The sequence below is a fragment of the Egretta garzetta genome, unplaced genomic scaffold, assembly GCF_000687185.1.
Source record: "Egretta garzetta isolate BGI_Z169 unplaced genomic scaffold, ASM68718v1 scaffold208, whole genome shotgun sequence".
Classification (NCBI taxonomy): domain Eukaryota; kingdom Metazoa; phylum Chordata; class Aves; order Pelecaniformes; family Ardeidae; genus Egretta; species Egretta garzetta.
In genome coordinates, this window is record NW_009260403.1 from 121,105 (window position 1) to 138,724 (window position 17,620).

Here is a 17,620-nt window from a genome sequence, read left to right on the forward strand (position 1 = left end):
AGGTTTTGGAGGTGTTTTCTTCTGCTAATGACTGACCCCTCAAACAGCAGGAGGACCTCAGGGGAACTGCAAACAGTCCGGTGCAGATACATTACGATAACTGCGGCTGCTCTGCTGGATTCTGTTGTGAAAACAGACTTTTGGCAAAACATTAATATTTTAACTGCATAATTGAAGTGTGTTTTCTATTGCGTACTGTAGGTCTTTTGACTTAAATCTTACCAAAACTGAGGTGGCTTTGTCTTAGAGATTTAGTTTTCAAGAAATATTCATCAAGCGGCATGTCATCTGTCAAACGTAAATCAACTAACCTCTGCCAAGCAATTCTTATTTAATTACTTGAAAAACAAAACCTCTAGAGGTTACCTGCGACTTTTTTGGTTTTTAATAAGACACTATTTTGCTATTTGTGTTTTTATCTTGGTCAGAGTCCTGGTGGTTTGTACGTGTGGTTTTGGACCTTATAAATAATCAGCAATAAATAGTTAGACGCCTATAATTCAAGGATAGCACAGGATCCTGTCGCTGCTATGCCTGAGCAATACCTTAAAATGCAGCAGAGCGATACTTCTGTTATTTTCTGACCTGCAAGGGGAAGAAGTGACACCTAAGGCTATGTCTACATTATTTATACCACTTTGATAGATTAAATCTTTACCACAAAGATGAGCTTTTAAAACATGCCTGAAAATGTTTAAAGATTCCACAGGTGCTCTTCCTGAGTGCAAACAAAGGCTTCTCTTTGTAGTACAAAAACAAAATTAAAATGTAACAAAGTCCTGGGAGCTATGGTTTCTGCTTAAAACAAATCCTTGACTGGACATGTTGGATTTATTTATTTTTAACTAACATATTTTTGGAACTCACCAGAGTAATATGTATAGATAGATATATCTATATCTATGGGGGGAGGGCGTGTGTGTGTATATACATGCATGTATATGTAGGTATATCTGCATGTATATATGTACATATATTTGCAGAAAACTTTCATAGGATCATAGAATCCCAGGTTGGACGGGACCTCAAGGATCATCTGGTCCAACCTTTCTTGGCAAAAGCACAGGCTAGACAAGATGGCCCAGCACCCTGTCCAGCTGAATCTTAAAAATGTCCAATGTTGGGGAATCCACCACTTCCCTGGGGAGATTATTCCAATGGTTGACTGTTCTCATTGGGAAATGTTTTCCTCTTGTGGAGGATTTCCAGCTGGAATCTCCCCAGGATGAACTTGTACCCATTAACCTTCATCTTTTCCATGTGACTCCTTTTAAAAAGGGAGTCTCCATCTTCTTTGTAGCCACCCTTTAAATACAAGAACATGTTGATAAGGAGTCCCCTAAGCCTCCTTTTCTCAAGGCTGAACAACCTCAGTTCTCTCAGCCTTTCCTGATCTGGCAGGCTTCCCAGTCCTTTGACCATCTTTGTGGTCATTCTCTGGACCCTCTCCAGCCTGTCCGCATAGTGGGCACCAGAACTGTACCCAGTATTCCAGGTGTGGCCTGACAAGCACTGAGTAGAGTGGGATTATGAATTCTTTACCTCTGCTGGTGATGCCCTTGTTGATGCACCTCAGCACCCTGTTGGCCTTCTTGGCCACAGCAGCGCCCTGCTCACTCCTATGGAGCTTGTTGGCTACCAGGACCCCCAGGTCCATTTCCACAGAGCTGCTGTGGATCCCAGTCTGGTGGATCCCAGTCTGTGCTGCACTCCTGGATTATGTTCTCCAAGGTGCAAGATGGGTCGAACTATTTGCTCTGATATCTTTTTTCTCTCCACTTGACAGTCCCTGAAGACGCTAGATTCTAGTATTAAGAATATTTTCTTTTTTACCAACATTCTCTGCACTTAGTAATAGCCACCGTAGGTAACGATAATAAAATGTGGAGACTTCTACATTATTAAGTATGCAGAACTATGAAAACAAACTTCACAGTCTTAGCTGAACCTCTCTTGTCTAGAAAAGCACAGATGATAACTTCGTTTGAGATCTCTCATATGAATTATTTGTTTCACATCCCTACATAGTATTAGCAAAGACTCAACAGTATTACTGTATGAAGAATACACTTTAAAAATACTATAAAATACAACTCATAGGTGAATATAGAGCATAGAGCTACCCAGGAAATATTTTTAATTAATTTCTATATGACTCTCTGTATTTCTATATGTGTGCTTCCCCCATATCCCTCATTTTGGAAGGAATTTGGAAGAACTGCAGGAAAGGCTCCAGTGAAGGTATTCGCCCACCATAAAACTCCTCATCTACATTATCATAGATGTCCCATGTCATTAGAGATCATGACCATACAACATGCTGCCTTCTGATTTAATGGCTTTTAAATCTTTGTCAAATCATTAATGAATTACATTTCTCTGACAACATTCGCTTACACTGTAAAACCACCTACAGACACCAAGTTTCTTGAAATACAGCTAGAAACAAAGTAAATCAGTCCATTTGAAATTTCAGGACATGTCATATGCTGACAAAAATATGTAAAATAAGAAATTAGATGTGGTAGGGTCTTTGTGTGGGGCTGTGAAGCTAACAGAGAGATGAACATGAATGTCTTTGAAATCAAATATTCAAAATTATTCAAATATATTTCTTAAGTATTGCTGACATTATCTGTACATGTGGGAATTTCAAAGTGGCAAGAATGGCTACAATTATTTGATAAATATTTAGAATAATTAGTAGGACCACAGCTTCTGTCGTTTATGACCATGGACTACAGCAAGCAATGCAGAATGCAACACTTCAGTAAAAGCTTTCTACATCGCAAACTTCTGTTGGCTTTTCAGAATATTAAATTTTATAATTACCACAAATATATCAAACATTCACACCACAGCTCTCACAGTACTGTAAAGAATTAGGTAACATGACGATGAGACTGACGGAATGACTTTTCTAGTATCATACAATACTCCACGTAGAAACCTGACTGCAAATAGTCCATCCCCAAAGAGAGCAGCTTCGGAAGAAGCACAGAAAATTTCCTCAGTGATAGTTACAAAGGCCAGGAACCACCGATTTCCCTAGCGACATTTTTCTTGTTTCTGAAACCAAATGCTTTAGGTTTTTTACAAGGAGGATTTATTGCAATGGCATTTTCTTAATGATATAAGAAAAGTAATGCAATCATTCTATCCTTCCAACGTCACATTTTGAGTGTTTGTACTTTTATAGTACATGGCTTTGGATTGAGTTGCCCAAGATCTTGAAAAGATCAAGAATTTTTTCTAACATCCCTTGACTGGTGTTAAAGCTGGACCAAGAACATGAGAAGTGACACAAATTCCACTACTACAAATGGCTCTGGACTGCTCCTTGCCAAATCTCAAGCCCAGTTTTAATAGGAAAATACCCCCAAAATATTAAGCTGGTTGGGCTTTTATTTGGTTTTTTTTTTTTTTTTTTTTTAATAAGGTATAGCTGCTATACCATTGACATTTGTTTCTTATTCTTAGGCTATTTAATCGCTTGCAGATTTGGAGGCAAGCAAGAATTAAAAGATTAAAACCCTAAAACCATATCTGAATCTGCCATTAGAGCTAGAACAGTCTTAAACAAATCATCTGTTAACCAGCTTCGCAGATTACAATGGTATTAATGGAGCAGAGTCTGGTCCTTGAATTTGCAGCTGAAGAAAGATGCTGAGTTCCATTAAAGTTGGAAAAAGCTCAAGTAGAAGGAAGATCAGAAAACGTTCTTTATTCTGATTGCTGTAACCTAAGGATGATCACTGGCTTCTCTTTCCTTATGTCTCCATGACAAAGAACAAAAGGCCAGAATTTTAGGACTCATTTCAGCATAAAATTGCTTTAAAATGTGCTTTCTGAAATAGATTTCTTCTTTCTAATTCCCAAGGAGTTCATAACTGTATTTTTAGAAAGGCAATTTGGAATTTAACAAATACAGATACTCGGAAATGTCTTTGTGCTTTCTTACTTTCACAAAAACACATTAAGGTCATATTTTTTTCGGAAGTGGAGATTACTTCTCAGTGGTCGTAACTATGGCTACCAAATTCAGAACCAAAGAAAACTGCTGAAATTGGAACCTGGCAAGAAGTATATAATGCACATGATTTGATCCACAATAATTGTGACTCAGAATTATGGAAAAATCTTCTCAGTTGCTATTGCAAGCATTTCCAGGTAGGGAAGAGGAGAGACCTACCCTGCACCAAATTCATTACCAGACCTGTTAGCCCATTTTGTAGCATTCACTCCAATGTTACTATCACCCCCACCCCTACTTTTTGTTTGATTTGAGGCTTCACTGACCCGTCCGACAACCTAAGGTCTTTAGTTTTGTTGTCAGCTTGGTCTTCCGTTAGCAGAGGGACCGTGAAGCTCAGGAACCAGAAATCTGGTTCACTCAGTTCAAACTGAGAAAGTAAAAAAAAAGAAGATCAGCTTTCATCTGACTTTTTTAGGCAAAAAGGTACCCGGCCCTTTTCCATGCTTTGTTCAGCTGGCTTTCCTCTTATTTAAAAAAAAAATAAATTCTGTTATGGAATTCAAGACTCTTCAAAGTTTGAGAAAAACTGAGACATAAAGGACTAATAGGATGAGTTGACAGGTATATTCGTTTCTGAAGAGTGATGACACTGCTTTAAATATTTAATGCACTGAAAAACATATGGAAAGAAAAATAATGTGAAGTTGGCTTTTGCATGATAACATAACACCATATTTTCTGTATCTTTCTATGTTGCAGCCACATTATACAGAACTGTAAAAAAGAAAATGGCAGATTTTAAATTGGTTATCATGGTGCCATCAGCTTTGAAAAAATTCCTCTTTTTTCCCATTTTTTTTCATTTTTCCAGTGCAATCAATAAATAAGCCATGGCTATCAATCTCCACGCTCTGTAGCAATATTTTATTTTCAAGCTGATAGCTTCACATGATGAATTACAGTCATTAGAAAGCATGATAGTGTGTTACAGTAGCTTCAGCACACTTGTAAGTGTTGCTGACAGAATAAAGTGGGAGGATTTGCTTATTATTACTATCTGCATTTGAGATGTAAATATTATCCCGAGTATGCACCATTCTTGACAGCCCATCAGAGCCAAATTTAAATTTTTCCAAACATTAGAAATGACATTTCAAGGCTATTTCCACCAATAAATATTTTGCACTTGCAACATCTGACGGCAGTTTTATGGTCAAATATTTGGATAGGTAACCATTTGTGTTAGCAAAATGGGAAAAGAAAAAAAGAATCTGAAGCGTTTATCAGCTCTCCAGGTACATTAAAATGCCCACAAAGACAGCACCGTGACTGCCAAGTGCATGGTAACTAGGCACCTCTGACTTAGAAAGCAAGACCAAGAACACTTTTAGTAAATAATTAGGCATGTAGCGTAATAAAAGTCATCTCAGCAACACGGAGCTCCTGCGTTATGCGGCTTAACGAGCTGCCAGAAGTCTGAACTGAACTAGAAGTGACTCTGTGCCAGTGAAACAGAACAGCTTTACCATCTTTGAGACCTTTCTTCTAAATCTTTCCTACGTAAAAAGCTTTTTTGCTCCTGCACTTGTAGCAGCCAACATAAAAGCAAGGCATCTTCAGATGGATTGAGGGACTAGAAATTAAAATAGGTCTCTCTGATGCCTTTAATGCCCCAAAAAAACGCCCTGATAGGAGGCACATTTGAAGGACAGGCAGTGGAAATGTGTTTTGCGGCTGGCAAGTTCTCTCCCCGGAGCCGCAGGATCGGCAGGGGGGAGAGGCAAGGCAGGGAAGCTGGGGAGCAGAGCGGGGTAAAAGCGCCAGGATAAAGCCTGGGAGAAAATTTAGTGAAGGCACCAGAAGTAGAGAAAATGAGGGAAGAGAAAGAGAGCTCCCCAACCTCCCTTTTAGTTACAAGCCAGCCGGAGCTGAGATTACAGCTACATTAGAAGAAAAAGCTTCTACTGCCAAACTTAATGGGCTTCAGGTCTGAGACGTACCTGGACACCGTGTTGTGCTCCTGGATCTGGCAAAAAATAACGTGTCCGAAGGTGCTGTGGGTGACAGCAAAGTCTGAGCACACGCTACTTAGACAACGTTTACGCAATTATTGTCATTTTCTGTTGCATGATCCGCAGTGAACCTTGAAAAATTCCAGAAGCATCTGAAAACAGAGGAAGAGGTCGAATCTAAAAAACCAACCCAAACCAGGATAGGAAAGAAATATAAATGATAAATTTGCACTGAAAGGAATGAGGAGGCCATCACTAATTACTGGACTGCAAAGGAATATTTTCTAGCTGACTGCTGGGAAGGGATCCAGGATTACCACAGAGATGGATCAGCCACCCCCCTGCCCAAAACAGGGATTCCAGGTGAGATATTCGGCAACAAGAAAAGAAGTGGCTCCTGACAAATTAACTCAGACTGAATTTTTTCTTTTGTAAAATCTTGCAACAAACAAAAGCTTCAAAACTCTTCCCTACATTTTTGCTAAGATTTGTTAAACAAACTTGTGCTCTGTTCTGGTCTAAACCGTGTCTGGGGTTGGGACCCAGAGTGAAGGGGGTGAAAACCTGTTGGATTTAAATGGAGTCTTTTTGGACCCACCACATCCTTGTGCAGGCAGGGCCAGGCTTCCTGGGAGACGTCAGGGCAGCCTGAACGGGCGGTATCCTGATAGTTTCCAGGGGTTTATCCAGAAGGGCTGGCTGGGAGGGAAACTTCCCACCAGCAAGAGCAAACAAGCACAATGCCCAAATGAAGGGAGAGGAAAAAATGACTTCTTATATCCAGGTAAAGCTCTGTGGCATCTCAAACCTTTTAGGGGTGTACAGTATTTATTTGAAGCATTAGTGGAGTGTCATAAAGGAGCATTAAGAGTGTTACATATCAGTGCCATAACTGAGATAATTTTTTGAACACGAATAATAAAAAAAAATGTCCATTGAATTGATTTTAGTGGATTGATTGCAATCCTTACACAAGTGACTTTCAAATGTTTATCTGCTAGTCAAAGGGATGAGAATAAAGCCTAATTGCTTCAATTAATTGTAATATATAAGATCTAAATATTCATAAATTTCAAGTGTGTCTTCATCTGAAAAGTAAACATCTGGCATATTAAATTCCTAAGTGAGTATGAAGGCTTTCAGTCGTCTTTACGGTAGGTTATGTTATAGCCTACCTACCTTATAACCTACCAGCGAGTTATATTAGAACCAGTAGGTTGTACTACAACTCATCATAAATGTAAAAAAACCCCAAATTTTGTAGTACAATGAACAATATTTACAAATGTAGTTTTCACATCCTTACACGACGGGTAACTAATATCTACATTAACTTATACATTCACAAGATTCCTTCTGCACCTGCAGAAGTCAACTAACTTTTCCCTATCCATGCCTAAAAAATGCTTGACACCTCCACTGCATTTGTGCTCATTGACACCAGTAAGAGCCCGACTAGGACAGGCTACAGATCTCAGCACAGGACTGCAACAGTTCATACTTTTCTATCTAGTTCAATAAGCAACTATTTAAGAAAGCTATAAATAATGCCATGGCTGTCAGTCATTGCATGGCCTTTTTCTCCTTTGTGTTTTCCAGCTAGATCCAATGACCCACCTATCTGTCCCTACTCCACAACTCTACTCTGGGCACTTCACCCAGTACTGAAGATTTCCATAATGAGCATAGCAGAAGGGCATTCAACTCTGATACAGGCCAACATTAAGATCACTCCTGTTCAAGAACCTTGCTGCATTCACACAGCAACGGATCTAAGCCTATTGCACATGTTTTCATTACATGCAAGCTGCCATCTTGTAAAAGAGGAGGAATAAACATATGGATATGAAATATGTTGGAATAATCACTTTCTGCACTGATACTTGCCTGTCTGTGTAGACATCAGAGAACACATAATATCTAGCTTCCTACATGTTGTGTTATTTCACACCGCCTCCCATTTCACACGGAAAAAGGCATTTGACTTTGTCTAATACAAGCTCAATTTCTCATAGATTTGCCACCAAGAAGAATCCAACTTACCTAGAGCAGTCCTATTTATTTCAGAAAAATATTGTAAATTTAAGGTATGAAATGTTAAAAGAGCGTGATCATCACTATGACTAGTGAAGATAAAGGTCACATAACTTCCTTCAGTGCACAGTTCACTATGTTTTTCAAGGGAACATGAAAAGAAAAATGGGTCTAGTGTGCAGCAGCTAAAAAGCTATTGACTACTTATGCATTTAAGACCTACGCTGTTCAGACTTAAATTTACATAAATTTAAAAAAGGTACTGATAGAACTTTATTAGAAATGACAAAAACCTAGAATAACAAAGCAAAACATTCAAGAAACTCATTTTGCTCTTCTAAAGAAGAGATGGAGCCAAATAAACATGAAACAACAACGCACAGATTTCTATCCTAAGTGATGCAAGTATTCAGACAAGAAAGAATTGGGGAGAGGGAAAGAAGTAAGCGAGGAGCAGAGATACTACTCTGTTTGCCTATATGATTAATAAGCAAATTATATATCATCACTTCTCCAACATTTCAGAAGCATATCTGGTCTTTTTGGGAATCTATCTTAGTATGCCAAGTAGCTGCCAAGACTTCCACATTCTCCATGCAGATGATTAAACTGGTCAAAATATTGTTATGTGAAAAATGAGTAAGTCAGCGGATAATGAATCTCGGGATTTTGAGTCGTCTGAAAAACCTTAGAAGAAATCTGGCAGCATGGAACATGCTTGGGATGAGACAGAGCAGAAGAGAAGACAGACACGAGGTCTCAAAAACCAACCCTGCACCATAGCGCTTAGAGGTTTGCACCACTTGGTAGCTTAAACCTATTCTGTTTTGTTCCTGTTTATTTGACTCCATTGAATAAACGTGGATATGAAGCAACAAAACAACCAATCTTTTATAAAAACCTACCCCGGCAACTGAGCGAGCTGACCACTTTCCTAGCATCTAGCTACCACTAAGAGTTTGCATTTGCACCTCCTGCGCGCCCTGTCTGGAAGGAGAAAGTCATGAATTTCAGTCACCGTTCTGCCCATGCCGCCTGGTACGAGCATGGCGCATCCGCTTCGCTGCTCACCTCACCTTTTCTTACATGAAAAATGGATAAGATCTGCTGGCATTGCAAGGATCTTGCTTTAATTAATTACCTCTTCTCGCAGCAGAGTGTTCAGCTTGCAATGCTATTATTATTATTGAAGTACAGATCCTCCACGTTAATGAGTATCCTGGAAAAGATATGCAACTAAATGGCTAGATATAGGAGATACTTAGTGTTGTCAGATGTTTTAATGAAAAATATAAAATCTTTGAGTCATGCTTTGACCTGGGTGTGCTTTCATTAATTAGAGCAAAGTCTTGCGAAAGCCATGGAGGGCTGCAGCAGGAGCTCAGCTCTCAGGCTGATGCGCCTCGTAGCAGAGGGGTGGCCACAGCCGACATTTGCAGCCCCACTGATCAAAGAGTAAAGCTAATAATGTCAATATTCACGGGCAATACTTTTTGAGTATTTTTGCTTTTTCAAGTCTCCTCCTTTCTAGAAAGTCAAGCCCAGCTTTGTCACTTCTACGTAACTTGGAAATAGATGCAACAAATTCACCCGTTTTCCTTTTGTACTTGGAAGAGCGTTCGCCATGACTGCTCTGTCTTTACAGGGATTTAAAGCAAGAAATCATTCAGAATGCAGAGTTACCGGAAACACATTTTGATCTGTAAATACTATCCTTAAAAACAAAATCCTCCAAACCTACATTTATAGGCTTATTTTCACGATGACAGTTTCGCTACATTTGTTGAATTGTAAACCATGTAAAGCTCAGCAATAAAACGTCTGCAATCTGTAGCGGTAATGGGAGGCATGTCTCATAAACAAGATAAGTTGTTTCTTGCCAATATTGTTACACTTCATAAATACGAACTCAAGTCTGTTTTGCGTTTCCTAGATCAGTAGCAGACTTATTTTAATTAAACACAACATATAAAATATTCATTTAAAAAACAAACATCATTGTTTCAAAGACATTATACTAAATTAAATTATAGTGCTTTTGCCATGAAGTTCTTGCACAAAAGAACAATTTTGAATTCTGAGTGGATTGAGACAGCACAAGTGTCCATCAAAAACCTATAGTAGGAAGATGGTAGCTGCCCTATGAATAAATAAACTATTTATATTTCCTGATAATGTAAGTGCTTATATGAACTCATTCCAATTCCCAAAGACGACTCATTTCAGCTGTGGCTGTAATTAAGAAACTATATCACATGGCAGAGAGGAAGATGCTGCCAGTCCCATTTTATGCAGCAGAACAACTAAGTGTTTCACTTCACACTGACATAATTTATAGTGTCATTTCATTAGACTAATGCTGGGTATCTTTGAGAAGAGGCATCTTTGACAGTGTCTATCCCAAAAGTACTTTAGTTTTTGAAACCTACCCTGTTGAGTATAGACTGACCAGGATCCTGGAGTACGATCACAATACGTTACCAGCCAGGTCCTCATTCAATAAAAATGCAATTTCTAGTTTAACAACACAAATCCAGCTTCTGGATTTAGCATGGAAGCCAAAGACATTTCTCCAGACATGAGCCTCAGAGATGGTATAAATTAGAGAAACCAAGTTTTTAAATTGTCGGTAAAGAGGAAGTTTAGGAATTGGGAAGAAACTAGCCAGAAACACCTGAGTACTGATTTGTGCTATAGAACCATCAACCCATAACCCTGGCCTGGGAGGTAGCAGCCATCTACAAAAAGTTTCCTACGTGGCCAGCATTTAAAAATGTATCATTCAGTCGTGAATCTCCCAAAATGGCCAGCACCAGGAATTCACTGTGTTACAGGAATAGGCAGGAATTTACTTCGGGAACTCCTTAGCTGATAGCTAAGGCATCACATCACCCGTCTGTGCCTTTAAATACAAGTTTTAAAATAACTGAAATTACTCAATTATGGTTTTAAGTGTTAAACATTACTACATTGCCTTGTTTATTAATAAAGCCATTTAAACAGATTCCAGAAAATAGACTTGGGCTGTCAATATTTGTACTGAATTCGTAATCTTTTCAGGTCACTACCTGAAACGACTCTGCAAAACAGACCGGTAGCCAGAGCTTGTTCCAGACTGGCCAAAGCTTTATGTTGATTTAATTCCATCCTTCTACTCCAGGAGGAAACTGGAAGGAAAAGAATAGGCAAGAAGCAGCATTCATGTACTGTTAAAATTTCAGGCTTCTATGGAATTTCAGCAGAGCAGAAATGGAAATATGAAATAATAGGAAAAATTGAAGTCTCGAGTTTTGCCTACGCCTTGGGTCACCAAAAAACCACAATGTGCCTCAAACACATATTCTACTAGTAATTTTCCAGAAAGGAAGTCCTCAATCAGCCCCAGATTCAAGAAGATGAAGAAAAGATGCAATAAAATCCCTGTCCTGTCAGGCTCAACACCCTGGCACCTCGTGCAGTCCTGGAGTCCTCCAGCTTTAGTGCAAGACATGTGAACTACTTAATTTTTGATGGTAAAGCAAACATAACAGTCAATGGACTGAATGGGGAGCACATTCTCAGTGGGGGCTCTTCAGAGACCTCCTTCCCCAGGCCATCCTTCTCTAGGACTTGCCATGTTTCAAGCCTTAAAGACATCTTTATCTTGTAAAAAAGATGAAAAGATGAAAAAGATGGGTTTAAGGCTTGAAACATGACATTTTCACAAGAAAAAAAATTGCACAAGAGAATGCATAAAACTCTGACTACTACCTTTACCTTAAGCCTGGTGGATGATAACAGTTACATTCATTTCACACAGCCCTAAGTGCAAAAAAGAGCATGAAACATCCTTTCCTTTATATGCTCATCTACAGCATGATTCATCTCAGCTCATTTATAATTTCCAAAGTTTTAATAACTGTCTCCAATAAGCAAGATTATAGTTTTTCAATTTTTTAAGAAACCCTTTCCTTTCAGATTTCCACCTATTTTCTGCAAATGAACTGGGTTTTTTTAAAGTAGAACTGACAATTGCTGTTTGGCAAAAGGTTTGATGCTTTTAGCTTATATATACTTCCCCTAATCTCTTAATTTGGCAAAGCATAGACTTGCATTCCAAATTGCTCTTAGTCCCTCTACTGATTCATTACACACAGAAACGGTGCAAGGGTGAAGTCATTTTAGCAGGGTACAGGTTTTATAATATTGTAGCATTCCTACACTAAATATTCCATTATAAAAGGCAATCCACTTTGGGACTATTTCTATTCCTAGTTGATTTACATTAAAATAAACAGGAGGTATTTTATATAAATGAATGACAGTAATAAACAACTGGCACTAATCAAACCAACTACGGAACAAGACGGGGATGGGGAGAAGGGATTAATTGTATTTCCAGATTGAAAAGCAATGTATGAAGTAGAACTCCTGCCTCTCTCCTATACTTAAGCTTATCAAGAAGCAACTTTAACCCTGGCACAAATGCTTCGAACTCCTTAAAAGAGATCTGAATAAGTTGGACAAGTATTTATTCAGTGAACTGATTTGGGCACTGCTTCCGGTAAGTCTGAGTTATCAGGCTTGATGTTTTAATCAGTCATTTATTTTTATAAAAAGTGCAAAATTTAAAATTGCTAAATCTGACTGGTAGTCGACACATCAATGAACTGGGCAGTAATTGCCCTTCATATCGATTCCCAGTCTAGGCTCTTTCCTGATCAGTGCTTTCCTCTAATGAAAAACTTCTAATGTTTTCAGGTTTTGAGACAACAGAGCTATAAAAGTTGTCAGTTTGGTCCCCTCCGTAGTCCATGAGCTGTAAAATCACCAGATGGATCCTCTTTGCTTACCCTAAAACCTGAACAAGATTTCTTCAAAATAAATCATGAGCCGTGCCAGCTCTGAGAGGACGGAGGCACATCAATTCATTCTGCACTTCAGCGGGCGACAACCAAATTCTTGTTTTCTCTCTCCCCCTTCTCAATACATCCATAGCTGGTGCTGGTGGAGGGGGGTGACGATGGGACCCACCCTGGCTGGTAGGCTGTGGGAGCAGGGAACGCAAAGGGCAGGAGGTCTGTTCTCATAGGACCAGGCGTCCATCAGCAAGGCAATATTAAACTCATATTTGGCTGAGAAACACAGAAATTCAGGCCCGGTAGCTCCAAAGAGAGACTCATACGTCGCAATGCAAAGTGGCTGAATCCAGACGCCTAATGCTTCTGCACATTTTTTTCATCTCACAGAGCTTTAAAGAGTCATCACCTTCTCTAATAGAAGTTTGAACAAAAAATGGACTTCTCAAAGCAGGGATTTGGGTTGGCTTTGGAGGATGCTTTGTATCATCAAAGTCTTTCTCTTCTCCTAAGCAAAGACGATCTCCCGAGTTTCTCATGCTCGGATGTCTAGCCTTTTCCGCGCTAACCAGAAAAGTCTGTTTCTTGATTGGATATCATATTCTTTACAAGCTGTAAATATTTTCATCATGTGAAAGGAGTGACTCACCAAAGATATTTAATTACAGAGTAAACTGAGAGGATCGTTAGTTATATTGCCACATGTAGTTCAGATGCAGGTCTCCTCCACAGCACAGACTGTGGCCATCCCCGCCTTCATTCATGTCTTCAGCGAAGCAAGAGTTTGACCAGGCTAAGAGCCCTTATTGCCCTCACTGTGGAGTTTGATTTTTTCTTTCTGAAGTTCTTTTCTGAAGTTGTGCCAGGGCAGGGTTAGGTTAGACATTAGGAAAAATTTCTTCACCGAAAGGGCTGTCAGGCTCTGGAATGGGCTGCCCAGGGAAGTGGTCGAGTCCCCATCCCTGGTGGTATTTAAAAGAAGGATAGATGAGGTGCTTAGGGACAGGGTGGTGGGATGGCAGTGCTAGGTTAACGGTTGGACTTGATGATCTTAAAGGTCTTTTCCAACCTAGACGATTCTATGATTCTTTCTGCAGGCTAAACCAAAATGCATAGCGAAGCTACCGCGAGGATGTGTGCAAGAACTGGACCACAGGCTGCTCAATGAGACCGAACAGGGCTCAGCTGAAAGCAGCTCTGTGCACATACGCAGACCACGAAAAAGTGCTCTGTATTTTTGCAGTACAAATGGTGCAGTTACGCCACATTCTAGATGAGGCGCGTTATGCCAATCTCGGCACTAAGCAAAGGGAGCAGCGTGTTAGCAGGGAGATAGCACGCTGATCGTAGAGCGGCTGTCCCCACAGTAAACGCTGATACAACCCAGGGCGACGTTAACACCTTTGCTAAAGGAGTTTGGCAGAGACGGCTACAGTGAAGTGCTACAGAGCCCTCAATTTTCCCTATTCAGTCCAGCTTATGCTGACATAATCAAATTGGAATAAATGACTCTTTTTTGAGTGATTGTTATTTATGTTGAGTGGCTGTGAACTATGTTTTTGCCGATGTGAATGAATTGCTATTCTAAATAACAACTAAATTAACTTTGGTATTTTGATTAGCATGGTGAGAGCCTTGAGCTGTTTACTTTATAATCATTCAAATAATGTTTTTTACTCAACAGCTCTATAACAGTTTTCATACGCTAGAACTTGCATAGCACTTAGCAAATTGAGAATACCGTACCAGTATCAATGCCAATACTAGAACACCATCAGTAGCTACAAAGGCAACGTCACCCCATTTTACAGATGGAGATGCAAGCAGTACATTGAAAAACTCCTGCACAGCCGCAAAGAAAGTTATTAGCAGAATACATATAGTAATTATTTCTGTAAAAGTTAAGGGTACATTTAATAGGGAATATATAAACCAGCTCCATTAAATTAAGGATGTTCGTAATTACTGTGATGACTCAAGGAATGTTTCAGCAGGTGTGGAAGCAGAGTCACACCTCCTGAATAGGAACGGGAATATGAAATTGCCTTTTTATTATTGTACTAGTTAGGCAAACAGCCTTTTAGAAAAATATACACTGAAAGTTTCTGCCAAGTTAAATATTTTCTAACATATTAACTATTATTAAAAATGCTTAAGCAAATCCCCAGGTACCTTTATTTTTCTCAAATGTGTACGGTATGCCTCAAACATACTGTACGATCCCAATAAACGGTTACGTACCTTCTGTTACGAATATATTAAAGCAGGGATTCTGTGTACCTATTCGGGAAGGGAAGGAGCGTGTCTCATGATTGCTTCGCTCTGCCGTTAGGAGCGATGAAAGCCTCTCGCAGGGTTCGGCTGGGGTCCCTGGAGCCAGTGATTCTCAAGATCATAGACGTGGGATCAAGAAGCACCGCTGATATTTTTCAGCTGGACCAAAGTCCAGCTCAGCAACATTTTACAAAGTTAAAAAATTTTACTTCCATCAATTCTAAATATATGTAGAGCTAAATATAGTAAACCTCAACTTGAAAAATCACGGCTAAAGCTAACATACACTTAGTCTCAGTCTGTGCACCAGCTGTGGATAAAAATGTGCTGAAAAGTAGAACATTTTGTCTCTTTTCATTTATCAAACATTCAGTTGCAAACACACAGTCATCTGTTTAAGAGGAGCTGCGAATCTGTTAAAATTATTCCTTTGATGGTTTTGCAAATTTAAATCACAATTTTCTCTGGAATTTAAATTCTCAGGTAACTTTTTATGGGTAATGCTTTCAATCAAAAAACTTGGGTTACTGGAGGTCTTTTCTTAAATGTAGTTATACATTTTGGCAACAATTTTTCATGTATTTGTTCAAATAAGGAATTAATATAAGCAGTGTCATTTTGCGAGACAGTTGTAAAACACATATCTGCATCATGCCTGCAGATTAATGAATCGACCCAACTGCTAGTATCAATTCAGATATTATTTTAATTTTGTTTTCTATATGTTATCACGTATGACTGGCCAAGAATCATAGGTAATGTGGATTGCTAATATGTTGTCAGCTTTGCTATTGGCATCTTTCACAAGGAAAGAGTTACATGTTTAAACAATTAATTAAGTCCCTAAATGAATCTGTATCATCAGGAAAAAGGCAACACAGGACCCAGGTGGACTCCAGATGAAAGGTTTAAGCAGACCTAAGGACTTTATCCCTTATTCCCTTTTCTAACCTGCAAGAACAATAAAGGATGGTTCAGGGGTCCATTGAACTGGTGATTCGTTGCAAGCCAAATAAAATTTTCGCTGTCTAGAACACAGATGCATGTATCTGGGCTAATTCTGTATACCCTCCATGAGAAAGAAATATGTTTACTTCTCCTCCTCGAACACTCCTATTCCCTCTCTGGCTGTGTCCCATTCGAGCCCCAGTCCTAATCCTCCTCCTGATCACTCTTTTTCTCTTTCTTTCTTGCAAATTCCCTTAACATTTTATTCTCCTCTTCTGTCCTCTCATGGTACAAACGTGCATTTAGCCTCTGTCATCTTAAAAACGCCTGATGCTACCCATGCTCCTTCCATTGCCCTTTCTCCTTTTTTCTCCTTTTTTTCGGAGTTCTCTGGAGCTGCTTTGCTGTCTCTCCCTGGTATCCCTTCCCCCTAACTCTCTTCCAAATTGCCTCCCTCCGCTTCCATCCCCTAGCACTTCTTCAGCTCTGCTAAGGAACCACCTTCCAAGGACAGGAACATTGCAAATCTCCCTTACTTCTTCTTAAACTCAAAACCCAGTAGACTTCATCTTTTATTAAACCAATTGCCTAATTTCCTTGACAGTTTGGTTTTGGTTTTTTTTCCCCCCAACCTTAACTTCCAAGGCTCCATCACATTTTTTCTCCCCTCCGCTCTCTATAGGGGAGGATGGGCCTTCAAGACACCCCTACATTACATTTTCCATAAGCAGCTTTGACATACCTTTACATTTGAGGACACCATCCCACTCAACTACCTCCTCATCCTCTCTCGAGTGCTTCCTAAAAACTCATGGCTTTCCTGGTGACAGGAAAAGAGTTCATCAAAGTGCTGGCGCCGAACTGCTCTGCGAGTGAACCTCCTACGCCCTGGGATAAAAATAAACAACAACAGTCAGAAATATTGCTAAGAAACCATATGCTTCAAATTTTTTGGCTATCACCAAAAAAAAAATGGGAATCGTTGGTACTCTGGGTCCCTGAGAATCAAACCACACATAAAGTAAAAATAATACCAATAAATCTTTCGGATAAGTTTGAAGTATAGATAATCTGATGAAGTGAATGGCTCGATTTTTTAATTCTTAGCAAACTATTTGAGATTGTTCAAGTGTCTGTTATGCTATTTTTCCTTCCAACTCAGAGCCCCAGACAGCTGGAGGTGTTTAAAGAAAAAAGGAATGTGCATTTTTCCACAATATGTAGAATTCCTATTCTTATATTAGTTTTTATTCTTAGAAGCTTGAGCTGAAATTTGAGTTCCACTGCAATGCTCCCACTAATTGCCTTGAATAATTCAGATTTTACCACTCTCAAGGGCACAACTGGAGCCAGACTGTTATAAGCCATATTTGTTACTCTGGAGCCAACAAAATAAGTATGCTTTATGCTGTAGAGCACGCTGAGCTTAAGTTACATTATTTTGTTTGGTTCGAATTTAGACGGGTGAAAAAAACCACAGTGGATTGGTTTGTCAAAGGAGCCTACCAACAAACAGAGAACAAGCAACATTTCACTTT

General features: G+C 39.3%; 1 long non-coding RNA gene across 1 annotated transcript in view; it reads right to left on the minus strand.

Annotated features, from left to right (window-relative positions):
- Positions 1-1,469: 1,469 nt before the first annotated feature.
- LOC118452773 overlaps positions 1,470-17,620 on the minus strand; it is an 18,220-nt gene continuing 2,069 nt past the window's right edge. Inside the window, exons 2-3 of the long non-coding RNA XR_004842600.1 lie at positions 5,877-5,880; positions 1,470-1,670 (exon numbers count right to left, since the gene is read on the minus strand). This is a non-coding gene — a long non-coding RNA (uncharacterized LOC118452773). The remainder of the gene's footprint in view (positions 1,671-5,876; positions 5,881-17,620) is intronic.